Genomic DNA, 13,567 nt, shown 5'->3' on the forward strand with positions numbered 1-13,567 from the left:
CGCACACGTTTGATTGAAAGTAATACGCAGAATCGTTGTTCACTGAGCTGGTATTGAAGTGCTGCTTCGAAACATGGGCGTGACAGGGAGGCCGCGTCACACTTTTACTTAATTTTCAAGCACTTCGGATGCGATTTCAACATTGAAACTTTGGGAACTTATTATCCATGAGTTATACTAACAAATAAAAAATAAATCGAAAATGGACATTTTTGGTCAGTTTGATCAATGTCCCCCTCAACAATACCCCAGATTTGGCAAATCTGTGTATTCACTGCTCCATGTAGTGTAAAATGTGCCTCGTCACTCCACAGAATATTGCCCGGCCATATGTCATCAGCTTCGATCGGTGCCAGAAACGGAAGAGCAATTTCAGAACGTTGCTGCACCATCTGATCTTGTACGGGAACTAGTGTAAAATAGACCGCAAAACTTTCCGTACTGTTGACTATGGGATGGACGATTCTCGTGACTCTACACGAGCAACAGCACTACCTGGGGCACATGCTGCATGGTCAGTTACAGCAACAGTAACAGCAACCTCGTAAATAACTTCCACCGTGATAAGGCGCCATCCTCTCCCAGGTGCTTTCGAATTTCACTGTCATCTTTAAACCATTTAATGACATCAAGCCGCTCCTCATGCCTTGCAGTCGGCGATACTCTCTCAATGCAGCACTGGAATTGCAGCGATTCACATAAAACAGTTTCACACATCCTTGGTCTCTCTTCTCGATAGCCATATCGTTTACTCACGTTATGACTTGTCAAATGACAGCGTGGGTATCATACTGTCGTACAACTAGTACCTGAAGCGTGGAGGCATAGAAGCAAAACGGTTAGCCTGTATTGACAGGCGTAGTCCACTTTGTGGCGCATTTACGATTGTGCAGAAAACATCAGTTATTAAATTATATGAAATCTTTGGAGGAAAATTGTTAGACTCAAAGAAAAAAAAACAGCTGACGCACTGACGTGGGTATATACTAAGGTACCAATGATCGCAGTATCTACTTATACCACTAACACCCTGTGTATATAATACAGGAAGCACTGCATGCAACAAGCGAAGCAGATGAGGGAATTTGTATAGGACTAAAAATGAATCTACTGGTCTTTTCGGATGATGTAGCATTAATTGCTAAATTTCTAGACGACCTGAAAAAACCGGCAAGAAAGCTATTTCAAAAAGCAACGAAAGTTAGATTAAAGGTACATGATGAGAAAACAAACTTCATGAGGGAAGAAAGAAATTACAAGACAAAAAGACGGGAAACTGTACAGATTGATTGCCACGTCTGTGAAGAGGCAGAAGAGTTTAAATATCTGGAAGTTGGAGTAAATAACCGATATTATGAAAAAAAGAAGTACAAATGAGGATGAAACCGGCATTCACACAGCAAACTACTGTCATCCAAAATTTTAGCAAGCAGAACCAAAATAAGGATATATGAAACTATACACAGACCATGATTACTATATGAGGCAGAAATATGGAGAATAGGTAAGTATAGAGAGAGAAAGATAAAGGTTTTCGAAAATACAATCAAGGGGAAGGTATTTGGGTCAATTTGTGAGGGAGGAGAATGGCGAAGAATCAAAAACAAAGAGCACAAGGAAGTATGTAATAAATCAGATATTGTTGGGAAAATCAAGATAAGGAGGCAGAGATGGGCTGGGCACGTCTGTACAAGAGAGGAGGGATCAAAAGTGTCGGGAAAGAAACCCGAACAGCGAAAACATTTAGGCAGACCGGAAATAAGATGGAGAGACCAGGTGGCTAAGGGTCTTCAGATACTTGGAGCAAGGGAAGAAAATGTCAAAAACATAACGCTGTGGAGAAGTCTATTTGACAAGGCCAGAAACTGACTGCAGTTTGTGGGATCAGGAGAGTAAGAGTAAGCAAGTAAGTAAGATTATTATTATATACATTGCCTGACAAAAATGTGAAGTATTCCGAAAGAGAGGAGGAAAAGAAATGAAACTTCACAAGTTGAGAGAACATGTGATGTTATTTCAGCGATTTACAAAGAACTAGGTAGTATGAGCTCACTAATCGCTATGAGGTAGCACCCCATATGGCTTGAATCCACACACTGATTCAGTTGCAAAGAGTTTCATAAAGCTGTTGTACGCTCTCCTGAAGCAAGCTGACCCAGAACTGTTGGAACAGGTCCTTGATATCCTTAATACTGCCACTGGGATGGAATTGACGGGTACGATTACTGTGACGATTCTGGGCCGAATCCACGCAACTAGCACCCGAGAGGGCGAATGATGTAATCAGTGACGTATCAACCTTATCACTGACGTCATCGGTAACGTCTTCGTTGACCTTGAACTCACGAACTCATCATCCTTATCTATAGGAAGCCACACCATCTCCTTACCTCTAGCCAATCATAGTACGGTGTAAAGAGTCTAAGATGGCGGAAGACCGCATGTTACTTATTACCAAACACTGTAATTTCATTCACCTTAAGATGGGAATTTAAAATCTCAGAAATGGTAGAGGTTTAAATAAATATTAGTACGACTGAAGTGGATCTCTCTAAATTAATTATCATGGCTCTCAGTTTCGGATGTCCTACGTACCAAATCTTGTGCTAATCAGAGTGTAGTGTTAGAAAATAGCCCAACTGTGTTAATGGAATATTAAAAGCCCTCTCTCCTTCCGCTTCCTTTCACTTGTATCCAGCCAATCAGAATGCAGTATTACAAATGCAATATTGACGAAACAGCCCAACTGTGTTACTGGAAAATATAAAAAGAACCGAATCGGTCAGTGCCTAGTATGAATATGATGAGTAAAACGGTGTCAAATTACATTATTTCTAACACAGGCAAGTTGTGTGCCTTGTACCCCACCCTCTTCTCTTCCAGACCAATTAGAACGTAATATTAGAAAATGACGCCAAACATGGAGGGATAAAATGTAACATTAACTTGAAAGTCAAAGATATACATTATTTACGTAAAATGGCTCACACAAGCTGCATAGTGTTCCACCCCTCTCTCCTCTCCTCCAGTCATAAAATAGTATTAAAATGAAAGACCCAATTAAAGTTAGCCCTTCCTTGGCTGTGATAAAACATATCCGAAGAATTTGTCGACAAATACTTCAGAATACCTAAATTACCTAAAATGTTGTCATCTACGTTAGCATTAGCGACTTCCAAAAAATATATTATGGACTAGCGCAACAGTCACATCAATTAATGCAGTTCGAAGCTGTACATCATTCGCTAAGGCATATTGGAATGAGTGTATAACATATTCTTTACAAATAATTAAAAACCAACATTTGCTTGTAAATATCAATAACGAATCAGGAATACTTAATGGTTCAACATGAGTTTTACCTTAAATGCTGTTCTGTTAACCCTGATAACGCGAAATAAAATCAACAGCTGTTTGATCTGTGTCCTCTCTGTCAGATGTCCGCATTGGTAAAAACTTTCAAAATTCGATCTATGGATCATATTTCATTTAAGATGCAACATACTCTTATACTAATTATTTCCCAGAGCTATGATACCTGTCAAATGTCAGAATTTCATAAAACGTCTGTCAACTACGTCGGCAACGAAAAAAGTGAGACGTTAATGTCGATCATCACAGTGTTTACATCAAGTTATTCTCCACACGTGTCCGTCTACAAATCATGACTGTGAACTCTAAAATATGCGTCAGAAGAGGAGAGAATGACGATAATATATCGCTACAAAAATGTACTCGATAGCATTTATTGCAAATCATGAACTGGCTATTTGCGGTTAAGTACAAAAAACATTAAAAGGTTGAAATTAATAAATTTACCTCATCTATGATGCTTGTGAAATGCCACAATATTATAAAATGCGCAAGCAATGAAAGAAAATATTATGTTTACCTTGCAGCAATATCTAAATAAATAAATTGTATATACTACTGATGACAATTATTACACAAACTGCATTTGGAACTACGGCTCGCTAAAGAAAAATCTGTAATCAAATACACCAGCATCTCACAACACGATTTTTTGCGAACGAAGGAAAGGTGTTCGATTTTAGGAATAAATAAAGTGTTTTAGAACTATATACAGGGTGGTCCATTGATAGTGATCGGGCCAAATATCTCACGAAATAAGCATCAAACGAAAAAACTACAAAGAACGAAATTCGTCTAACTTCAAGGGGGAAACCAGATAGCGCTATGGTTGACCCACTAGATGGCGCTGCCATAGGTCAAACGGATATCAACTGCGTTTTTTTAAAGTAGGAACCCCCATTTTTATTACATATACGTGTAGTACGTAAATAAATATGAATATTTTAATTGGACCACTTTTTTCGCTCTGTGACAGATGGCGCTGTAATAGTCACAAACGTATAATTACGTAGTATCACGTAACATTCCACCAGTGCGGACTGTATTTGCTTCGTGATACATTACCCGTGTTAAAATGGACCGTTTACCAATTGCGGAAAAGGTCTGATATCGTGTTGATGTATTTCTATTGCTATTGTGATCAAAATGCCCAAAGGGTGTGTGCTATGTATGCTGCTCGGTATCCAGGACGGTATCATCCAAGTGTTCGGGCCGTTCGCCCAATAGCTACGTTATTTAAGGAAACAGGGAGTGTTCAGCCACATGTGAAACGTCAACCACGACCTGCAACAGATGATGATCCCCAGGTAGCTGTTTTAGCTGCTGTCGCGGCTAATCCGCTCGTCAGTAGCAGACAAATTGTGCGAGAATCGGGAATCTCAAACATAACTCGCGTGCGATTGAAGTGGTATTGAATAGCATATTTCATGACAGATGGACTGGTAGTCGAAGCACCATACCAGGGCCCGCACGTTCACCGGATCTGGCGTCCCAGGATTTCTTTCTGTGGGGAAAGTTGAAGGATATTTGCTATCGTGATCCACCGACAACGCCTGACAACATGCGTCAGCGCATTGTCAATGCATGTGCGAACATTACGGAGGGTGAACTACTCGCTGTTGAGAGGAATGTCGTTACACGTATTGCCAAATGCATTGAGGTTGACGGACATTATTTTCAGCATTTATTGCATTAATGTGGTATTTACAAGTAATCACGCTGTAACAGCATGCGTTCTCAGAAATGATAAGTTCACAACGGTACATGTATCACATTTGCAACAACCGAAATAAAATGTTCAAACATACCTACGTTCAGTATTTAAATTTAAAACTCCTACCTGCTACCAACTATCCGTCTAAAATTGTGAGAAATATAATTGTGATTATTACAGCGCCATCTATCACAAAGCGAAAAAAGTTGTCCAACTAAAACATTCATATTTCTTTACGTGGGGGTTCCTATTTAAAAAACGCAGCTGATATCCATTTGACCTATGGCAGCGCCATCTAGTGGGCCAACCATAGCGCCATCTGGTTTCCCCCTTCAACTTAGACAAGTTTCGTTCTTTTTAGTTTTTTCATTTCAGATATTTGGCCCAGTCACGATCAATAATGGGCCACCATATATATATTCTGATCTGAAGATGGTTCTGAATGAACTGCAACCGGTCATATGAATAAAAAATTTTGCAATCAAGACTGATTATAAGTAACATTATACAATCACTGATTGCTGCTATCCCATCGGACATTATGTCTGTTTTTGCAAATTATCTGCTTTTCATACTTCTTAATTAATCTCCACATTGCAAATGCATGAGATAAGTTAATGAAGGAATAAATAAGTTAATTAGCTTAGGAAAAGCATATGTTTTGAAAACATAAAACTAGAACTTTAACTCTTCTATTAACTTTTCTTAAAAAATTCACTAGATAAATGAGATAAATAAAATCTTTAAACCAAAAAAGAAAATAAAAAATTTAAAGATAAAGGTAGAAAACTTTTTCAACCTAATTATATCAACTTATCATAACGGAATCGTGGTAAAGTACCTCGAACCCAAATAAAACCAAAATAAATAATAGCAAACTTAATAAATAATATAAATGAATAAAAATCACCTAAAAAAAGTTAAAACTAACATCATTCTTATAAAAACAATTCTAGTATACTCAGATAAAAAAAATTAAAGTAAAACCACATGCGCCATATTCAATATTAAACCATGAAACTAACTCAGACTCACCTTCAACAAAATCAAAAGGGGTATGATTAGTCTCGGCCAAACAAGAAGCAAAACAAGCTAAAGCTAAGGGAAAAGAAATGATAATAAATCAGCAATAACGCTGATAATCTATAAAATCAAATGTGCTAAAACTACCAATTAAAATAATTTAAGATAATTAAATCAAAGCTAAACTAACTTCATATGAAATTGTTTGAGTGACAGAATGGAGGGAGCCTAATAAAAAATAATATGAATTAGAAGATCAACCAGCAATTATAACAGTACAAACACCTAATCTAGTACAACATAAAAAACAAAAACCCATAAGAGAAAGAACACACATAAGTCAAGTAAGGGAAAATTACTCAAACAGCCAAAGAAATCATTAAATTAAATACAGGAGAAAAATAAAAAAGTAAATAATTATATATAATAGAAATAGGCTGCTCCTTACAAATCAACTTAATAGCATCACTAAAAGGCTGTGGGATCCCTACAAATCCTACTTTATTTGGACCCTTATGACCTAAAACCTTTCGCTCCAACAAAGTTAAAAAACAACACTAATTAAAACACAAATAACTAATAAAAGAAAATTTAAAATAAACGTAAATAAATCGTAAAGTATCAATACTATTTGTAGAAAAAATCTATATAAATGAATTCTAAATTCAACACATTAATCTGTCAAAGTAGTAAAGTAATTAATATTAATCAATATAGTAAAATATATTTTTACCATATGAACCTTTCCTACTAATATGTCTTAGGCTAGAAACTGACCTGGCTCACTTCAGTCTGAACTCAGATCATGTAAAACAACAAATCAATGATATAATAATGAAGAGTTTATTTATTCTTCATGTCACCCCAACAAAACATCATCATTAAATATAGAAAGACAAACAAAAAACTATTAAAGTAAAATGTTAAGCTCTATAGGGTCTTCTTGTCCTAAAGAAGATTTTAAGCTTTTTGACTGAAAAGTTAAATTCAAAAATTTATTAAGAGACAGTTGATTTCTCATCAAGCCATTCATTCCAGCCACTAATTAACAGACTAAAGATTATGCTACTTTTTGCACAGTCAAAATATCACGGCTCTTTCAAAATCAGCTCAGTGTGCAGGCCAGACCTCAAAATATTTTCAAGAGGACATGTTTTTGATAAACAGGCGGAAATCAATTTTGCCTGGTTCCTTATAATAAATTTACAAGGTAAAAATTTTATACAAACAAATACACTAATTCTATCATTATTACAAAGATTTAAAAAGGTGCAATAAAGAAAATCTACTTTAAAAAATTTAAAATAATATTTCATAAGACATTTACATTACCATTATACTATAATTTTAAAAATCAATTCTATAAAATATACTAAGACAAAAACCAACAAAATTATTTACAATAAATAATTAAATAACCAAAAAATCAATATAATAAGATAAATAATCAAGACATTCTGATTTGCACAGAAAAATTTTCTGTGTAAGTGAAACACTTCACTAATAAGTTATCTTGAACCTCTTCATAGATACACTTTCCAGTACATCTACTATGTTATGACTTATCTCATCTAAATTGAAGCTACCTTAAAACAACTGTTTTAACCAATAATATTCACTTGTATCAATCGTATAACTGTGGCTGCTAGCACGAATTATGCCTATACTAAATCGATTGCTAAATCTAAAATCACTTGATAATTAAATCAAATTACTGCAAAAAGAATATTTAGTCTAACAAAACTTACATGTAATACAAAGAAAAAGTGAATAAACAAGCAAGAATAAAACTTTTAGGAACAAAAAATGAGAAACTTAAAAATTAACAAATTAGGAGAAAAGAAAAAATACAAATATTTAAAGAAAAAGAGAGAAAAAAATTGCAAATAATAGCAAAAAAAAAAAGAAACAGATCACAACAAGTTTTCTATTATATATAAATAAAGATAGATATGGAACACCTATACCAAAAAAAGTATCGTATTCTTTCTTATTTAATATTTCTTTTTACTAATAATAAAGAAAGATTAAATAATATAATAAATATATCTGATACAAATATGTAAATTAATGAAATATGTTATTAATATAAAATTAACTTTATATTAAGTTAAACAATCTAACTACAGATAATTATTTAATTATATTATTATAATTAATATAATTATTTATATTAATATATTATATTTAATATTATTAATCTTATTTATTATAACCAATTATAACAATATTTAATATTAATTTACGTATTATTATATAATTTATAATACAATAATTTATTTTAAACTAAAAACATAAGTAGCTATAATCCTTGGTAAATAAATGTATTAAAATAATTACTTAATAATAATAAAATAAACCTATAGGTATTTATATTTAATTAAATGTAATATATTAATATAAATTATTTATTGTATATATATATATATATATTAAATGATGAAAATATACCTGAATCAAAGCAAATTAATTCAAAGTAACCAAAAAATACACAACCTAATTTATAAAAAATAACTTTCAATTTATATAATAAATAAATAAAGTGCCTGATTAAAGGGTTAGCTTGATAGGGTAAATTAAGTAATAAAAATTACCTTCATTAAGAAAATTACATAAGATAGAATTTAACTACCTCTTTTAGTATCAAAAACTAATGTGTGTCATACACCTTAATGTAGAAAGGTAAGCTAATCAAGCTAATGGGTTCATACCCCATTTATAGAGGTATCAATCCTCTCCTTTTTAATGACCAACAACTATATAATTAACTGCAGAACGACATCCGTTCTTTATACATACCCTCATGAGAGACTACCGAACAGTAACCATGAGAGATGTGACATCTCCAAAGACAATGTCAGAGACGATATCTCGAAAATAAACACAATAAACAAAATTATTTATCATCTACAGTACTATATGTGAGAGTTCTCACATTTTACAAGCAAAATAAAGCTTCAAATTAAATAGTTCCGCAACTAAATTGTTTGTATTACTTATCAAAATATGTATGAATTACACTAAGGTGACAAAAGTTATGGGATAGCGATACACACATTTATGGATGGCGGTAGTATCGACTGCACAATTATAAGAAGGCATTGTACTGACAGAGCTGTCATTTGTTCTCAGGTGGTTCATGTTAAAATCTTTCCGACGTGATTATGGCCGAATGACGGTAATTAACAGACTTTGAACGTGGAATGGTAGTTGGAGCTACACTCATGGGACATCCCATTTCGGAAATCGATAGGGGATGCGGTATCCCAAGATCCAGAGTGTCAAGAGTGTGTCGAGAATATCACATTTCAGGCATTACCTCTCACCATGAGCAATGCGGTGGCCGACTGCCTTCACTTAACGACCAAGAGCAGCGGCGTTTGCATAAAGTTGTCAGTGCTAACAGACAAGCGACACTGCGTGAAATAACCGCAGAAATCAGTGTGGAAGGTACGTCTAATTTATCCATCACGATTTGTGGCAAAACGTGGCGTTAATGGGATATGGCAGCAGATGGCCGATTCGAGTGGCTTTGGTAACAGCACGACATCGCCTGTAACGTTCTCCTGGGCTCGTGACCATAGCGGTTGGACCCTAGACGAATGGAAAATAGTGGTCAAGTAAGATGAGCCGAGATTCCAGTTGGGAAGAGCTGAAAGTAGGTTACGAGTTTGGCGCAGACTCCACGAAGCCTTAAACCCAAGTTGTCTGCAAGGCACTGTGTGAGCTGGTGGTGTCTCCATAATGGCGTGGTCTGTATTTACATGGTTTGGATTGGGACCACTGGTTATGTTCGGCTACCTGGACACCATTTGCAGCCATTCATTGACTTCATGTTCCCAAACAACCACTGAATGACAATGCGCCTTATCACTCGGTCACAGCCATTCGCTATTGGTTTGAAGAACATTCTGGACAGTTCAAGAGAATGATTTGACCACCCAGATCACCCCACATAAATCCGAGCGAACATTTATGGGACATAATCGAGGCATCAGTTCATTCACAAAATTCTGCACAGGGAACACTTTCGTAATTACAGACAGCTACAGAGGCAGCATGACTTAATATTTCTGCACAAGACTTCGAATGAGTTGTTGAGCCCGTGCCACGTCGAGCTGGTGCACAGTGTGTGTCTTGTATTTAGGATGAGCTAACCTTATGTATTGCATATCATGAATGAACTACATGACAGTGTCGGGTCAGGTGATGAATGCGATGTATTTCCATCCTAGGTGAGGTTCTCTCCCACAACGTGTGGTGAACCGCACAATAGGGGATAAATACAGCATTTTATGTTCAGTTACAGATAAGAATCTCCTCATACCCAAAGAAATACAGCATGTCTGGAGATTGCATCAGTGCCCATGCACAGACATCAGCAAATCTTAACATAATGTCGACTAAGGAAGTTGAGTCTTATTTAAACATGCAAAAGCAAGTTGACACTTATCAAGTTAATACGTGGAGGGAAAACTACGTTCCCTATGTAATGTGTCGTTACCTGGAAATTTTCTGTTCTGTATAAATCAGAGATATAATTATAATGAAAGAAATATTGTACGTAATAGTATTCGGCAGCTAAGTTAGTTGGAAGGGATTCCCCTTTGAATTCTTTATCTCCACCAGCTTCCAAGTAAGCATATGTCCTCACACTATCTCAACTTCAGCAAGCTCTTAGAGGAGGCGTGCTGCATTAAGAATTAATTGTAGCCAACCATATCGAAATATTTACATTTATTGTACAAAACCGTACAGAGATACATGTTGTTGCATCAGGAAAGATATACTACTATCGTTTCCAGGAAATAACGTTGCCCACCCTGTTATTTGCGTTGGTAATCACGACTGTCTTCTGCATGTAAGATGTGTAGTGTGAGCCATCTTGTGAGTTGTTGTTTGGACGTTATTGTCTCAACTATTGATTATACAGCATCAAATCAAGTCTTACTTTGTATCATGTAGTTATTTATTAAGGATTTTAAACACAAAGGGTAACAGTAGTCACCCTGTAAACTGACGATCACTGATCACTGACCATCATCGATCACTGATCGTAGTTGGCCACTGACAACCAATGATGATCGACCATAGTTTATCACTGACCATCGTTTATCACTGAACATCATTGATCAGTGACCATCATTGATCACTGACCATCATTATCCATTGCCCAGTATCCATTTTTATGTTTCAGATGGGTACAAAATGGACTGAAAAAGATTTGAAAATTCCCCTATTAGAAAGGCTGCTGAAAATTTTAAAATACTCTTTAGCACACTACAAAACAGATTAAGGAGTGAGAATGGATCGGGACAGAAGGTCAGTCCTACTTTGTATCACATAGTTGCTGAATAAAACCACATGGTGATCATCCAGTAACCTAATCTTATCCATATTTATTTGTCAGATCGGTAAAACGTAGACTGCAAAAGAAATGAAAATAGGAAAACAAGTAGTTGACAGTTTATTGATTAGAAAGGCTGCTGAAAAATTTGAAATAGCTTTTAGCACACTGAAAATCAGATTAAAGAGACGAAATTAAATGAATCATCGATTAGGAGGAAAATGCGCACATAATGTTACAACACCTGAAGCTACAGAGTGGTTACTGAATCAGATTTCCATCAGACTCAGTGCATAAAAACGTAAAATAACAGTATTTGTATATTGTCTTACCACTACATAACTGAGATGTTATTCTAAATTTCAAACCCAACCGTAATCCAGCTATGCTTGATGTCGGATATAAAAAATCTCCTGAGGTTTTGGCACAGGAGAGGAAGATATGGTTTGAAAAGCGTGTACTTCAACTTCCCATCGGACGTTCTTCTCAAGATCGCTACAGTTATTCCGAAATAAGAGAGACATATACCTTAAAACCATTTTTTTATGAATGTAGAAGATGGATAAGAAGAACAGGATGATTATGATGAGAAAAATGATGATAACTAAGATGATTACAATGAAGAAAAAGAAGAAGAAGATGATGATGAAGAGAATGATCTTCACAACTGGAAGATGGCCTCTAACACATCGCTAGCAGATATCAATGTGAATGAACTGGTAGAGCGATTAGTATTCTTGCTGGCTTTGAAAGCAATGGGCAATAATACACAAGCAGTGGAACAAAGCCACCATCAGCACATTTTGTTAGTGCGGGTTGCCTACATCAGGGGCAGGGATGCACTCAGGGGCAAACTTATTGTTCTCCTTTGACTGGCTGGTACTTAGCCTATTGTTCTCCTTTGATTGACAGGTACTTAATCTATTGTTCTCCTTTGATTGACGGGTCCTTAACCCATTGTTCTGCTAAAAGCGTCCTTCCTTTTGATTAACAGGTCCTTAACCTATTGTTCCCCCACCCACTCCCCCCTCCCCTCAGGAAACCTCCAACCCACCCCTCCCCCTCACTGCTACAGGTACACTTTCAGGTCTGAGTTATTGGAATAACCCCTCTCACTCTTACCAGTTTGATTGACTACTTAATTAAATTGATCAGTTAATTAACTGGTAAACACCCTCCTATCCCACCCTCCCTCCTAGAAATTGGCTGGAAAGAAATTCAGTTGATCGGTCATTTGGAGGGAATTTGATTGTAGTGTATAGAATATTGTTTAAACAATTTAGACCATGTATGGACTATTGTTTAGTTATTTGTGGCAGTGTATGGAATATAGTTTATTTATTTAGGTAAAGTATTTAGGTACAGAATTTGTCCAGAAATCAATTGCTGTTTATGGAATATTGTTTAAAGAATCTAGACAATGTGTGCAATATTATTTATTTATACAATTTAGGGGGTTCAAGGCAGTGTATGGAACTTTTCAGGAAATCTATCACCACCACCGACACCCCATCCCCACCCCCCTCGCCCCCTCGCCTCTCCCCCTCCCCTCCTCTACCTGGAAATTGACGGCTCTTCAGTAGAGAGGTAGGATTTCATGGAGCAAAATTCAAGGGTATATTTTTTTTAATTAAAAAAATCAGTTTGCGAGACTTAGATTTCACTTTCCCATCATTCTCTCATGTGAGAAGTAATTACATCGATCGCATTTCTTTTTCTATTCCGATTTCGCAAGGAATACCGCCATGAAACACACATCACACGTAATTACACACACTTAAAAATCTTTTGATCGCGAAGCACTCACCGCCAGCCATGCCATGTCCACTGGACCTCACAGGACGCTACCTCACATGCTCCCAAGAGTCGGGATACGCAGGCGGCCCCAACAAAGTGACGACGTGGACGTCAACTGCCGAACCACGTGCAGGTGTCAGTTGCGCCTGAGAAATTCGAGGCACAGTTGCTGGCGCAATGACGCAGAGTTGTAGGTCCAGCGCAATAGAAATCGTTTCTAATGCTTCCCAAAATAGGTCAGGGTGCATTGTTCCTAGCGATCCTAACGGGACATGCGAGCTACGTCTAGCCGTGCACACGTGTTTACCTGCCCA

Source organism: Schistocerca cancellata, chromosome 4 (genome assembly GCF_023864275.1).
Source record: "Schistocerca cancellata isolate TAMUIC-IGC-003103 chromosome 4, iqSchCanc2.1, whole genome shotgun sequence".
Taxonomy (NCBI): domain Eukaryota; kingdom Metazoa; phylum Arthropoda; class Insecta; order Orthoptera; family Acrididae; genus Schistocerca; species Schistocerca cancellata.